Source organism: Elephas maximus, chromosome 12 (genome assembly GCF_024166365.1).
Source record: "Elephas maximus indicus isolate mEleMax1 chromosome 12, mEleMax1 primary haplotype, whole genome shotgun sequence".
Taxonomy (NCBI): domain Eukaryota; kingdom Metazoa; phylum Chordata; class Mammalia; order Proboscidea; family Elephantidae; genus Elephas; species Elephas maximus.
This window is the reverse complement of record NC_064830.1, coordinates 26,096,515-26,109,922: the sequence shown is the minus strand read 5'-3', so window position 1 is coordinate 26,109,922 and position 13,408 is coordinate 26,096,515.

Below are 13,408 nucleotides of genomic sequence, written 5' to 3'. Positions count from 1 at the left end.
CTTGCGCTGCCGTTGGGGCTATTTGAACTTGAACAAGTCAGTTCACCTCTCTAGGCCCCCTATCCTCCTCTGGAAAATGAACTATTGGAATCTCAAAAGCCACAGGTCTGACATTTTCTGCCCCTATGGGCAACTCCAGCCTTCAGTGCTCAGAACCTCAGCTATAGCCTGGTTCTTCCAGGACTAATCTGATATGAAGGGTTCTGTGGCCTCACGGGCAGGTACCAGTATAGCTGAAGCCCCCAACCCTCCCAAACTGAACATCAGATTTGCGGCTGGGATTAATGAGGCTATATAAATCTGCTGCGACAGGGCTACAACTCAAGAGATTTCTCTCGCCCCAGATACAACCTCCATTATTCAGGGACTAGCTGGACAGTTTGTAGACTGTGAAACTTACCTTTCTTCTCGTGCTTGGCCAGCCCCCTACCTTTCGGCACCTTCTGTGTTCTTGGATTGCTACAACAGAAAAAGGAAAGGAATAAAATGAGTTTGCTTTGTTGTTTGTTTAGGTACCTCTGAAAAGGTTGCAGGTTCAAAACAAAACAAAAAATCAAACCCATTGCCGTTGAGTCAATTCTGACTCATAGTGACCCTATAGGACAGAGTAGAACTGCCCCATAGTTTCCAAGGAGCGCCTGGTGGATTCAAACTGCCAACTTTTTGGTTAGCAGCCATTGCACTTAACCATTACACCACCAGGGTCACAGGTTAGGAGAGGGGAAAATATAGCTTGGTTAAAATAAGGCTTTGGGGTCCTCAGCTGACTGCCATTGCTCAGGTTAACTAAGAATTGGTTCTGTTGTTATAGTGCAGGTGGTGGTATTGACAGTAGGAGGAGGAGAATAATTACATATCTTACATTTTTTAGTGCTAACCTCGTACTGGCCACTGTTCTGCGTGTTTAATACGCATCATTTTATTTATTCTTCATGAAGACTCTATAATAGCTTATCATTCCTATCTTATAGACGAAGAAACTGAAGCACAGAGAGATTAAGTAATTTGTGAGGTCATGCAGCTAATAAGTGAATGCAAGCAGTTAACCTGGCTCCAGAGTTCTACTCAGCTTTCCGTATCTTGTCTCTGAGAATTGTGTTTACTCCTTCGTTTCAAAAATACTTATTTAGTACCTACAATTTGTAAGGTACTGTTCTAGGTATTTGAGAAACATTAAAGATAAATAAATAAGTAAACCCGTTGCCATAGAGTTGATTCTGACTCTTAGTGACCCTACAGGACAGAGTAGGACTGCCTCATAGAGTTTCCAAGGAGCAGCTGGTGGATTTGAACTGCTGACGTTTTGGTTAGCAGGTGAGCTCTTAACCACTACACCACCAGAGTTCCTGGGATACATTAGTGAAGCAAAAAGACAAAAATTCTGGCTCTCATGGATTTTACATTCTAGTGCAGGGAAAAAGACAATAAACATTAAAAAAAAAGTAAACAAAACAGCCTCTTAGAATGTCATAATAGCTACCGGGAAAAACAGCAGAGTCAGGGGCTAAGAGTACTGGGGTTGGCAGAGAACCCCTGAAGGAGCAGGAGAGCAGTGGGATGCAGACCCCAAATTCTCATAAGACCAGACTTAATGGTCTGACTGAGACTGGAAGGACCCCAGTGGTCATGGCCCCTGGATCTTCTGTTGGCCCAGGACAGGAACCATTCCCGAAGCCAACTTTTCAGACGGGGATTGGACTGGACAATGGGTTGGAGAGGGATGCTGGTGAGGAGTGAGCTTCTTGGATCAGGTGGACACTTGAGACTATGTTGGCATCTCCTGCATGGAGGGGAGTTGAGGGTGGAGGGGGTTAGAAGCTGGCGAAAAGGACACGAAAAGAGAGAGTGAAGGGAGAAAGCAGGCTGTCTTATTTGGGGGAGAGTAATTGGGAGTGTGTAGCAAGGTGTATATAGGTTTGTGTCCGAGAGACTGACTTGATTTGTAAACTTTCACTTAAAGCACAATAAAAATCATTTAAAAAAAAAAGTATACAGCCAAAGATTGTAGAGAAAAAATATTATAGAGTTATGTCTTGCAGTTAATTAATAAAAATATTTTTGTTAGTTTTCTAAAAGTTATAATTTCTTTTCTTACTATAAATAAAAATTTACTGTTAGATCTAAAAAAGGAGTACTGGGGTTGAGTTGAGGGAAGTTGGAATTTTAAAAAGGGCAGTCCAGTTAGGGCTCCCTGACACTTTGACACTTACTGCGCGCTGATTTCTGGGGGAGAGCATTCCTGACAGAGGAGCAGCCAGTGCAGAGGCCCGAGAGGGAACGTGCCTGACAGGTTCCGGAAACAGCAAGGAGATCAGTGTGGCTCCAGCGGTGTGAACAAGGGTGAGAGCAGCAGGGGATGAGGTCCGGCCATGTGAGGCTTTATAGGCCATGGGGAGGATTTTGGCTTTTACTCTTGAGTAAAGTAGTCCATTGGAAGGTTTGGAGCAGAGAAGCGGCCTCATCTAATGCATGCTTTAAAGGTTTCCTGTGGCTGCTGGATTCAGAACAGACTGCAGAGGTGGGTAGGGAAGCAGGCAGACCAGGTTGGAGGCCACTTCAGTAACCAGAGAAGTGATGACCAGGGCCAGTCAGTAGCAATGGGGATGATGAGAAGTGATAAGTCTGGATATATTTTGAAGATAGAACTGACAGAAGTTCCCGATGAATTAGATATTAAGTGTGAGTGGTGGGCAGGAGAGGAAGAGTCAAGGATGATTATGTGTGGAGTAGAGTTCCCATTATTAGGAAATACCTTCCTCCAGGATAAAGCGTTGATTTAGATGTTGGCTCTAAACCCCTTTCTGGTCCTACCTTGTTAATAGAAGCGCCTCCTCTTTTCCTGTCTGTGATTAGGCATCCTTTGCCCTCAGTGGTGCAGTGGTTAAGAGCTCGGCTGCTAACATAGGTCGGCAGTTGGACTGTACCAGCTGCTCCTTGGAAACCCTATAGGGCAGTTCTACTCTGTCCTATAGGGTGGCAATGAGTCGGAATCGACTCGACAGCAACAGTTTGATAATTTTTGGTTCACTTAAAGACCCTGCAATAACTTTACTTGAGGCATTGCCTTGTGAGAATTCTGTCTTTTCTCCTCTTATCCCACTCCCTCCCACCCTTCACGGCCTTTAGATAGATCTGCCCCTAGAGTTAGACCCCAGCAGGGCTCAGGCACCAAGGACAGACAGAGTCTGACCTGGAAGGAGAAGGTTTCTACCCACAAAGGAATAACAAGATTTTGCTAATTTATATCAGCAGAAACCCGGAGGATATGTATAAAAGTAATTCTAGAGATATTAGACCAAGGAGGATGGAAAATAACCTTGAATTAGGCTGTAGTTAGAAGAGATTCTAGATTTAATGAGCTATCACAAGCATCTTACAATGGTTCTCACAGTTTGCTTCATTGGTTGACTGAAACAGCTCACCAGATGGTCTACAACTATATTCAGTGAGGGTCAGATGAGAGCACTGCCTTGGGGTAATAAACGAAATAAACCAAAGGCTTAGAGAGATAGGGATGTTGGAATAGATTTATCATGTGCCATGACCCCGTGCACACACACGCACACACACACTCCTATCTCCCCCAGGAGGGCCCAGATGACACCCCTTCTCTAAACCACTAAATATATATGTATTAGTAAAGGGAATGTCGACACGTTGTGATAAATGTAACTAATGTCACTGAACAATTTGTGTGGAAATTCTCAAATGGGAACCTACCTTGCTGTCCTCTGTAGGTCAGGACTAATGGTAGCGGCAGCAGCCGTTGAAATGGGCTCCCTGGTCTCACTGGGAATGATGGAATTCCTGAGTGGCAGATGTCAAGTGGCATTGCTTCACTTCAGATATAAGCAGCAGCAGAGACAATGTGAAAATCGGAATGGTTTGACCTACAAAGATCTTTGGTGGTGGTGAAGTCATCATGGTGTTCCTAGGAATGAAATAGATGGGCAGCCTACTAAACTATCACTTGATCTGTATACAGTGAAACCTGTGAGAGCCGGAGGCCTGAAACTCAACGGTCTCGCAAGTTTTCTGCCTTTGACAGGGTGCAGTCTTAAAACTTTTCTATTGCTCATTTTAGTGGAAAATATTTTAATGTTCCTTTTCTGATAGATACAAGAGTGGTATCTACAAATGAGGCAATTTCAACTGTTTATACTGCACTGCATTTCCATTGCCAAGAATGCAAGTCTTTAAACTGAGCATGTTTCAACATAGAGCCACTATGTTCATAAATGAAGTGGTTGCGTGGTTGAGGCTAGGAAGCATCCCGGAGCATTTTTGTAGCATTTCAGCAATGAAGTACCTATGGTGCTATGTGGGTGAAAGGCAAACCAAAAAAAAATCCAGCCTCTATCCGATTAGTAACTGAGTTACTTTGAAAGCACATTTCCTCTAGGGTTATACATATAGGTGTTGCAAAGATAGCTGGCATAATGGAAAACTATAGAACATAGCAAAGCTGATGGGGGGGGAAGTTATTTTTTAGATTTAACCAGATCTGTAAGGGGCTTATTACCTTTAAGTGCCCATTGTTGCCTGTAATCCATTTTTTTATAAAAAGAGAAATTTAATTTGAATCCAAAATTTTCAGTTTTACTAACCACTTTGTTCTGTTTTATACCTCCAGCCCCCAGAAGAGAAAAAGCCTGGTTTGGATGCATCACTTAAAAAAAAAAAAAAAAAACTTTTTGTTTATGGACCTTCTGAAATCTGTTTCTGATGGCATTCTTAATTTAAATGATATTGCATCAATATTGGGAGTATAATCAAAAAACACCAAACCTGTTGCCATCGAGTCAATTCTGACTCATAGCAATCCTATAGGACAGAGGAGAACTGCCTCATAGAGATTCCAAGTAGTGCCTGGTGGATTTGAACTGCTGACCTTTTGGTTAGCACCCATAGCACTTAACCACTACACCACCAGAGTTTCCGTTGGGAGTGTATGACATCATAAGCATGTTGCAGGGTGTTCATCTCATTCAAAGCAGATCCAAGAATCACATTCAATGGATGTGAGTTGTCTTCAAACTTTTTATTATTTTTTTAAGCTTTAATAATATAGAAAATTTTAAGACCCATTATGTGGGTTTTAAAAAGCTGAATATGACAAAAATTGAAAAGCATATGGATTAATATACATTAAGTAGTAAGAAAAAGGTATTAAGTAATACATTTATGCTAGATAAAGATTAACTGCAGAGTCTGTAAAATACTGAACATTTCAGAGTCCCTTCTGTAACTAAGGAGCCCTGGTGGTGCAGTGGTTAAGAACTTGGCTGCTAACCAAAAGGTCAGCAGTTTGAATCTACTAGCTGCTTCTTGGAAACCCTATGGGGCAGTTCTACTCGGTCCTATGGGGTCTCTATGAGTCAGAATTGACTTGTCAGTGACAGGTTTTTTTAGTTTTCTGTAACTAGGCTCTGTTATAGGCATTTGAAAGACAAATATAAGTGTGACCTATTCCCTGCCTTTAACCATAACATTAAAGGAGACCAACCAGCAAATATCTGCCACATAGTGGGATCAAATGCCCCAAAGAGGAAGGTATAAAGTATTAAATGAGCGAGAACAGAATGGCTACCAGCAATGCATTTAAATTAGGACTTGAAGGATAAACAGAAGTTCCCGAGGCAGAGAAAGGGGAAGAACATTCCAGATGAAGAAACAAAAATACGAAAAGGTAAAGAAAAGGGCACTCACTACACTAAAGCAGTGGCTTTCAAACCTTTGACCACAACCTACACTGAGAAAGACATTTTCCATGGTTAGCCACTGACCACATAAGTATTTCTCAAAACAATACTTACCTCACTAGCCGCAATGCGCTCTTCTACTCCCCTTTTTTTTTTTTTTAAATGGTGAAGACCTACTGGGTCACAAGCTGCAGCCTGAAACACATGGTGATAGAGCTTCTAGAATTCTCCATTTGCTGTAAGATAAAGGGCTGTTGTCGCTGCTGCTGCTGCTGCGGTTGTTGTTATTTCTGCTGCTGTTGCCGTTGTTGTTATCAGGTCAGTGATATGGTCAGGTGTGTATTTTAGAAAGATGGCTGCAGTGAACTTAGAGTCAGGACGACTGGAATCTGTTCATTCATTCCTTCATTTATTCAACAAATGAGCACTGCTGCACATTATTCCAAGTGCTACATATGCAAAGATAAATAAGGGCCTCACCCTCAGAGAGGCCAGGGGTTAGTAGAGCTTGAATCCTGGCTCTTCCACCTATTAGCATTCAGACTGTAAATCCTTTGCTTGAACTCTGTGAGCCTTGGTTTATTACGCATTGAAGTCTTCAGTGTGGAAGAAAACAACAACAACAACACAGCGTCTGGCTTAAAATAAGCGTTCGTGAAATGTCAGTTTTCCCCCACCTAGTGTGGAGGATGGCTCACAGAGAGAAATAGCTCGGGGCGGGGAGAAAATATTATTTTTAATTTCTGGTTCAGCTGTTTTAAAAAAATGTATAGATTATCCTGAAGTTGTTGACTAGGATATTTTGCTTTTTAAGAACTTCAATTAAATTTTTAGAAATGGCTTATGGTGGCTTTGGAACATGAATGTGGTTTGTTCTGATTTGGGTTCATAGTTTGGCTCTAGTGTCTGACAGGAACTGAGCTGATAAACTAAAAAGGAGGTATATCTACCATGTGTCTAAAAAATAGTCAGATACACAAGGTTGTTATACAAGGATTAAATGAGTTTTTTATATATATACATATAATTTTATTGTGATTTTAGGTGAAAGTTTACAGCTCACTTTAGTTTTTCATTCAAAAATTTATGTACATACTGTTTTGTGACATTGGTTGCAATCCCCACAATGTGACAGCACTCTCCCCCTCTCCATCCTGGGTTTCCCATGTTCATTCATCCAGTTTTCCTGTCCCTTCCTGCCTTCTCTTCTTGCTTTTGGGCAGGAGTTGCCCATTTGGTCTCGTATATTTGATTGAACTAAGAAGCATGTTCCTCATGTGTGTTATTTGTTTTATAGGCCTGTCTAATCTTTGTTTGAGAAATGGGCTTCAGTGGTGGCTTCAGTTTTGAGTTAGCAGGGTGTAGCAGGATCTCGGGGGTTCCTCCGGTCTTTGTCAGACCAGTAAGTCTGGCCTTTTTTCATGAACTTGAATTTTGTTCTACATTTTTTCTCCCACTCTGTCTAGGACTCTCTGTTGTGATTCCTGTTAGAGCAGTTGGTGGTGTTAGCTGGGCACCATCTAGTTCTTCTGGGCTCAGGCTTGTGGGGGCTGTGGTTCATATGGTCCTTTAGTTCTTTGGGCTAATATTTTCCTTGTGTCTTCTGTTTTCTTCATTCTCCTTTGCACTGGACAGGATGGGACCTATAGGTGTATATTAGATGGCTGCTTGAAAATTTTTAATACCCCAAATGCTACTCCCCAAAGTAGGATGTAGAACATTTTCTTTATGAACTATGTTAAGCCAATTGACCTAGATGTCCCCTGAGACTATGGTCCCCAGCCCTTAGTCCCAGCAACTCTGTCTCTCAAGTTGTTTGGATGTGTCTAGGAAAATTCTATGCCTTTTCAAGGTCATGGAAGCTCCATAGACACATCCAAACTCCCTGAGGGATCGAATTACTGGGCTGAGGGCTGTGGGAACCATGGTCTCAGGTAACATCTAGCTCAACTGGCATAACATAGTTTATAAATAAAATATTCTAAAGTCTACTTGGTGAGTAGCATCTGGGGTCTTATACACTGGTCTCACCCCTTCATGAGCAATGGAGAATGAAGAAAACCAAAGATACAAGGGAAAGATTAGTCCAAAGAACTAATGGACCACAACTACCACAACCTCCACCAGAATGAGTCCCGCAAAAGATGGTGCCTGGCTACCACCACTGACTGCTCTGACAGTGATCACAAAAGAAGGTCCTAGACAGAGCCGGAGGAAAATGTAGAACAAAATTCTAACTCACACACACAAAAAAAGGACAGACTTACTGGCCTAACAGAGACTGGAGAAACCCTGAGAGTATGGCACCCAGACACCATTTTAGCTCAGTAATGAAGTCACTCCTGAGGTTCACCCTTCAGCCAAAGATTAGACAGTCCCATAAAACAAAACAAGTCTAAAAGGGCACAGCAGCCCAGGGGCAAGGACTAGAAGACAGGAGGGGACAGGAAAGCTGGTAATAGGGAACCCAAGGTTGAGAAGGGAGAGGGTTGACATGTCGTGGGGTTGTTAACCAATATCATAAAACAGTATGTATACTAACTGTTTAATGAGAAGCTAGTTTGTTCTGTAAATCTGCACCTAAAGTATAAAAAATAAAAAAAATTCTATGCCTTTGCTTTGGTCAAGATGTGCTGACTTCCCCTATATTGTGTGTTGTCTTTCCCTTCACCAAAGTTGACAGTTGTCTGCTATCTAGTTAGTGATTTCCCCTCTTTCTCCCTCCCCACTCTCATAAGCATTGGAGAATATTTTTTTCTGTGTGTAAACTTTTTCTTGGGTTCTTATAATAGTGGTTTTATGAGTTAATATTTTTAAAGTATTTATAAAGTACAGGGCCTGGCATGTAGTAAACATCATGTAAGTATTTGATAAGTAAAAAAATCTAATAGAGCCAAGGCTAATCTGAATCCTGCTTTAGTTGAAGCTTTAGTTGGATGGATATTTATACTTTAAATTTTTCATCAATCCATTGCAGTGTCTTTTTAGATGGTAGAGGGCACACTGATTCTTTTAAAGGGTCCTTCACAGATCCGTATGCTAGCATATGTGACATATCAAGCTATCCATAGAATTCAGGCCTTCCATAAGCAAATTACTAATCAATGAAAGCTCCAGCAGAAACAGAATTAATTGTTCCAACTCCCAGAGAAGTAGATGGCAATTCACATGTTTTATGTTCCTGGGAAGAAAGTGAAAACTTTTAGCATATTTGCTGTTAATTTTTTAAGGTGGCCATAAGAACTATTGTCTTTAGGAATAAGTTTGCAAAAAAGTTTGCCAAAGAGCCCAATAAAGCTGTCCTTATCTGGGTATCAATTCTGTTAAGCCCATTGGTTACTTATAATCACTATGCCTGAGGTGGGAACTGTTGGAGCTGGTTTTGTGGTTAATCAGAACACTTTGCTGTGTCCTGGATAGTGTGTCTTTACTCTGTTGAGCCTCTTTTGCAGTCTTGCCAGGGAGAAGAAGCAGCTAAACTGTGTTGAGGCTTCTGAATATGCCCAAGGCTTCTGTCAGTCCATTCAAATGTGTGCGCGCAGGGGCCCTCTTGGCCAGTCATTCTCAGTAACAGGAAAAGCAAGGGAAAATGGTTAACAAGAGCACACTGGGGTCAGCTGTCTCAATCCACAAGGATCTGGGGATGGAGCCAATGACCAGAATGTGGTGGACCTAGACGGATGTGAAGTCTTCAGATGGCTGCCTTTAGAGACTTCCGGAAAAATGTGGCCCTCTGGGGAAGGAGAACCAATCCAAGCAGACTTAGACCTGGAGCGGAGCTGCTGAGCTGAACGCAGATGTTCTTTGGGCTGTGTGTCTAAAGGGGGAATTCGTATGTGGGGTGATAAAAGTGGGATTGACACTCTGATATTTCACATCTCACTACCAGTTACTCTGTTAAAAGATGGCAGTGAGGCACGGAGCAGGCAGGAGAGATGGTGTCCATGGGGTCTAACCCAGGCCCAAAAGCCTGAAAACAAAGCAGTCCAGGTGGGGAGCGGGGTGTCTTCATTTCCAAGTGTCAAACTGCTCCTTATAGTTATATAACATTGTCGTCATCATAATGACAATAGCTGGCTTTCCCCAAAAGCTGTTTCCATGTCTAGAATGGAGAATGAGACAGACAATGTGGTAAGGAGTGATCAGATTGCGTGATGAAAGTAGCCCTCATGTGTGGGGTGGATGGCGCAAGTTTAGGATCAGCATAATTTTCTGAAGGAAAATGTTCCTTTCTCCACAGTGTAAGGAGAAGTCATATTTGAAGTTTTAAAAATATTTAAAAGGAAATGAAAGTCTGACAACAAAATACATGAATACTCATCATTAGTTTTGATTTTGCAGGCCATTTTAGACTAATTACATATTAATTATATGGGAGTTAAGGCAATATGAGTTGTACTGAGTTAATCTCTTCTTTTTGCATCAGAAAAGGAATGCATTCTTAGTTGGCTTAACATTCTCTTAAATCACACAAAGATGAAAACGAGTATCATTTTAGTATTTTGGTCTCACCAGGACTCTTGTTTCTCACAAGTTTATGAATTTCAGTAATTCTTAGAGGCTGAATTTCCAATTCACGCAGGACCCCCTGCCCCCACCCCCCAAAAAAACCTTTGTATGTAGTGGAAGCTGGTTTTTAAACCTTATTCCAGAAACATTTACCATTCGATATAGTAGCCACTAGCCATATCTGGCTGTTTAAGTTTAAATTAATTAAAAAGTTTAAAACTCAATTCCTGAGTTCAGTAGTTACATTTCAAGTGCTCTGTAGCCACATGTGGCTAATGGCTACAAGGCTGGGCAGTACAGCCGAAGAGCATTTCCATCCATCATGATAGAGAATTCTATTAAACAATTCTCCTAGGAACTTTCATTATGGAACCCCCACTGAAAAGGCTACTATGCTGTAACTAAACCTTCCCAATTATATCTCATTATTTGAAAAATTTAATCAAGAAATATTTCAATATTGAAGATTAATTATGGTGATTCTAGTCAGAAGTTCAACTATTAAAGTGGTGATTAAGCTGATGAAATTAGTAGCACAGTCATCAGAAAGCAGGTTAACAATTCAGCATATAATATTGACAAACACGGAATGCATGCAAATGAACTAGGTGCTCAAAAATTAGCCTGCTGTTTAATTTAAATAAGCTTAATTAACAGCATCGAGGAGTAAGAATTTTGTGTATTCAGGTCTTGGTTCTGTGTGTCCAGCTACCTATGTCTGTCATATCCCTGTGCTGTGACCTTTTCACTAAACTGACAGTATTTTTTTTTAAACTTTACTCATTTTTCCTCAAAAAAGAAAAAAAATTACAGAAATGAAAAGGATCTAAATTAAACCTTTGAGAAACAAATTGCCTATTCTTCATGGTTAATAATTTATCTTATCTATAATTATTTCTTATATATCTTTTCCCAGGTTGTGTCACGGTCCATATAAAAAGCACAAAGGAACCAATTAGTGTTTACTTGTGGGAAAAGAAACAGGACAAGTGGTACCACAGAGCTTGAAGACCATGGGGTTTCTTCATTGAAAATATATCTTTAAGATACTTCGATTAAGGTAAACGTAAAGGGATTTAGCATAATTACATAAAAATACTTTTTTGCAAGGATATTATTGCTTTATTTTGATTATAAGAGCAATATTAGGCATTGCAGAAAATTTGGAAAATGCAGGGAAAAATTAAGAATCATCTGTATTTCTTCCTACTTTTATGTCCTTACATATACAGTTGAAAACATTGAAAATAAAATTTTACATCAGAATAAAGAGCTCTAGAACCCATAAAGTTCAAAACAGACACAATTATATCACTTTAATTATATTCTCTCAAGAAAACATTTTTAAAATTCCATTAACTAATAAATATGTTTAATGAGGCCACAAATACATTAACTGATATTAATATCTTATTCTCCCAACATAAGTTGTTGCAGACAATTTCCATTATGTGAGACAGTATATTCTAAGGTGATGTAAAATTCCGTGCATTAAAAAATTTAACCTAGCAGAAATCAAATTATGGTTGTTGGGTGGGTGTGATCACAGATTAGAAGGAGGTACAAGGGGTGCTGGGAACTTTTTGAGGTGATGAGAATGTTCTATATTGTTTTAGATTGTGGTTATATGAGTGTATACAATTGTCAAAACTCATCAAACTACACATTTAAGATCTGTGCATTTTTCTTATTTTAATTTATAACTGTTGTTAAGCGCCGTCAAGTCAGTTCTAACTCATAGCTACCCAATGGAATGAAACACTGCCCGGTCCTGCACATGCTTATGATCGTTGTTATGCTTGAGCCCATCGCTGCAGCCACTGTGTCAATCCACTGCGTTGAGGGTCTTCCTCTTTTCCGCTGACTCTGTACTTTACCAAGCATGATGTCCTTCTCCAGGGACTGATCCCTCCTGACAACATGTCCAAAGTATGTCAGATGCGGTCTTGCCATCCTTGCTTCTAAGGAGCATTCTAGTACTTCTTCCAAGACAGATTTGTTTGTTCTTTTGGCAGTCCATAGTACATTCGATATTCTTCACCAACACCACAATCCAAAGGCATCAATTCTTCAGGTTTCCTTACTCATTGTCCAGCTTTCGCATGCAGATGATGCGATTGAAAATACCATGGCTTGGATCAGGCGCACCTTAGTCTTCAAGGTGACATCTTTGCTTTTCAACACTTCAGAGAGGTCCTTTGCAGATTTTTCCAATGCAATGCGTCTTTTAATTTCTTAACAGCTGCTTCCATGGGTGTTTATTGTGGATCCAAGTAAAATGAAATCCATGACAACTTCAATATTTTCATGATGTGGCTTATTGGTTCAGTTGTGAGGATTTTTGTTTTCTATACGTTGAGTTGGAATCCATACTGAAGGCTGTGGTCTTTGATCTTCATCAGTGAGTGCGTCAAGTCCTCTTCACTTTCAGCAAGCAAGTTTGTGTCATCTGCATAACGCAGGTTGTTAATGAGTCTTCCTCCAATCCTGATGCCATGTTCTTCTTCATATAGTCCAGTTTCTTGGATTATTTGCTCAACATACAGATTGAATAAGTATGATGAAAGGATACAACCCTGACTCACACATTTCCTGACTTTAAACCACTCAGTATCCCCTTGCTCTGTCCAAACAACTGCCTCTTGGTCTATGTGCAGGTTCCTCATGAGCACAATTAAGTGTTCTGGAATTCTCGTTCTTCAGAATGTTATCCATAATTTGTTATGATCCACACAGTCGAATGCCTTTGCATAGTTAATAAAACACAGGTAAACATCCTTCTGGTATTCTCCACTTTCAGCCAGGATCCACCTGACATCCGCAATGATGTCCCTGGTTCCGTGTCCTCTTCTAAATCCAGCCTGAATTTCTGGCAGTTCCCTGTTGATATAGTGTTGCAGCCACTTTTGAATGATACTTAGCAAAATTTTGCTGGTGTGTGATATTAATGATATTGTTCAATAATTTCCACATTTGGTTGGATCACCTTCCTAGTGAATAGGCATAAATATGAATCTCTTCCAGTTGGTTGGCCAGGTAGCTGTCTTCCAAGTTTCTTGGCATTTTATATATATATATATATATGTATGTATATGTATATGTATATATATGTATATGTATGTATATATATACACATATATATAATTTATAATTAGATTTTAAAAAATTCTTAACTTCAATACCATTTATAATTACTT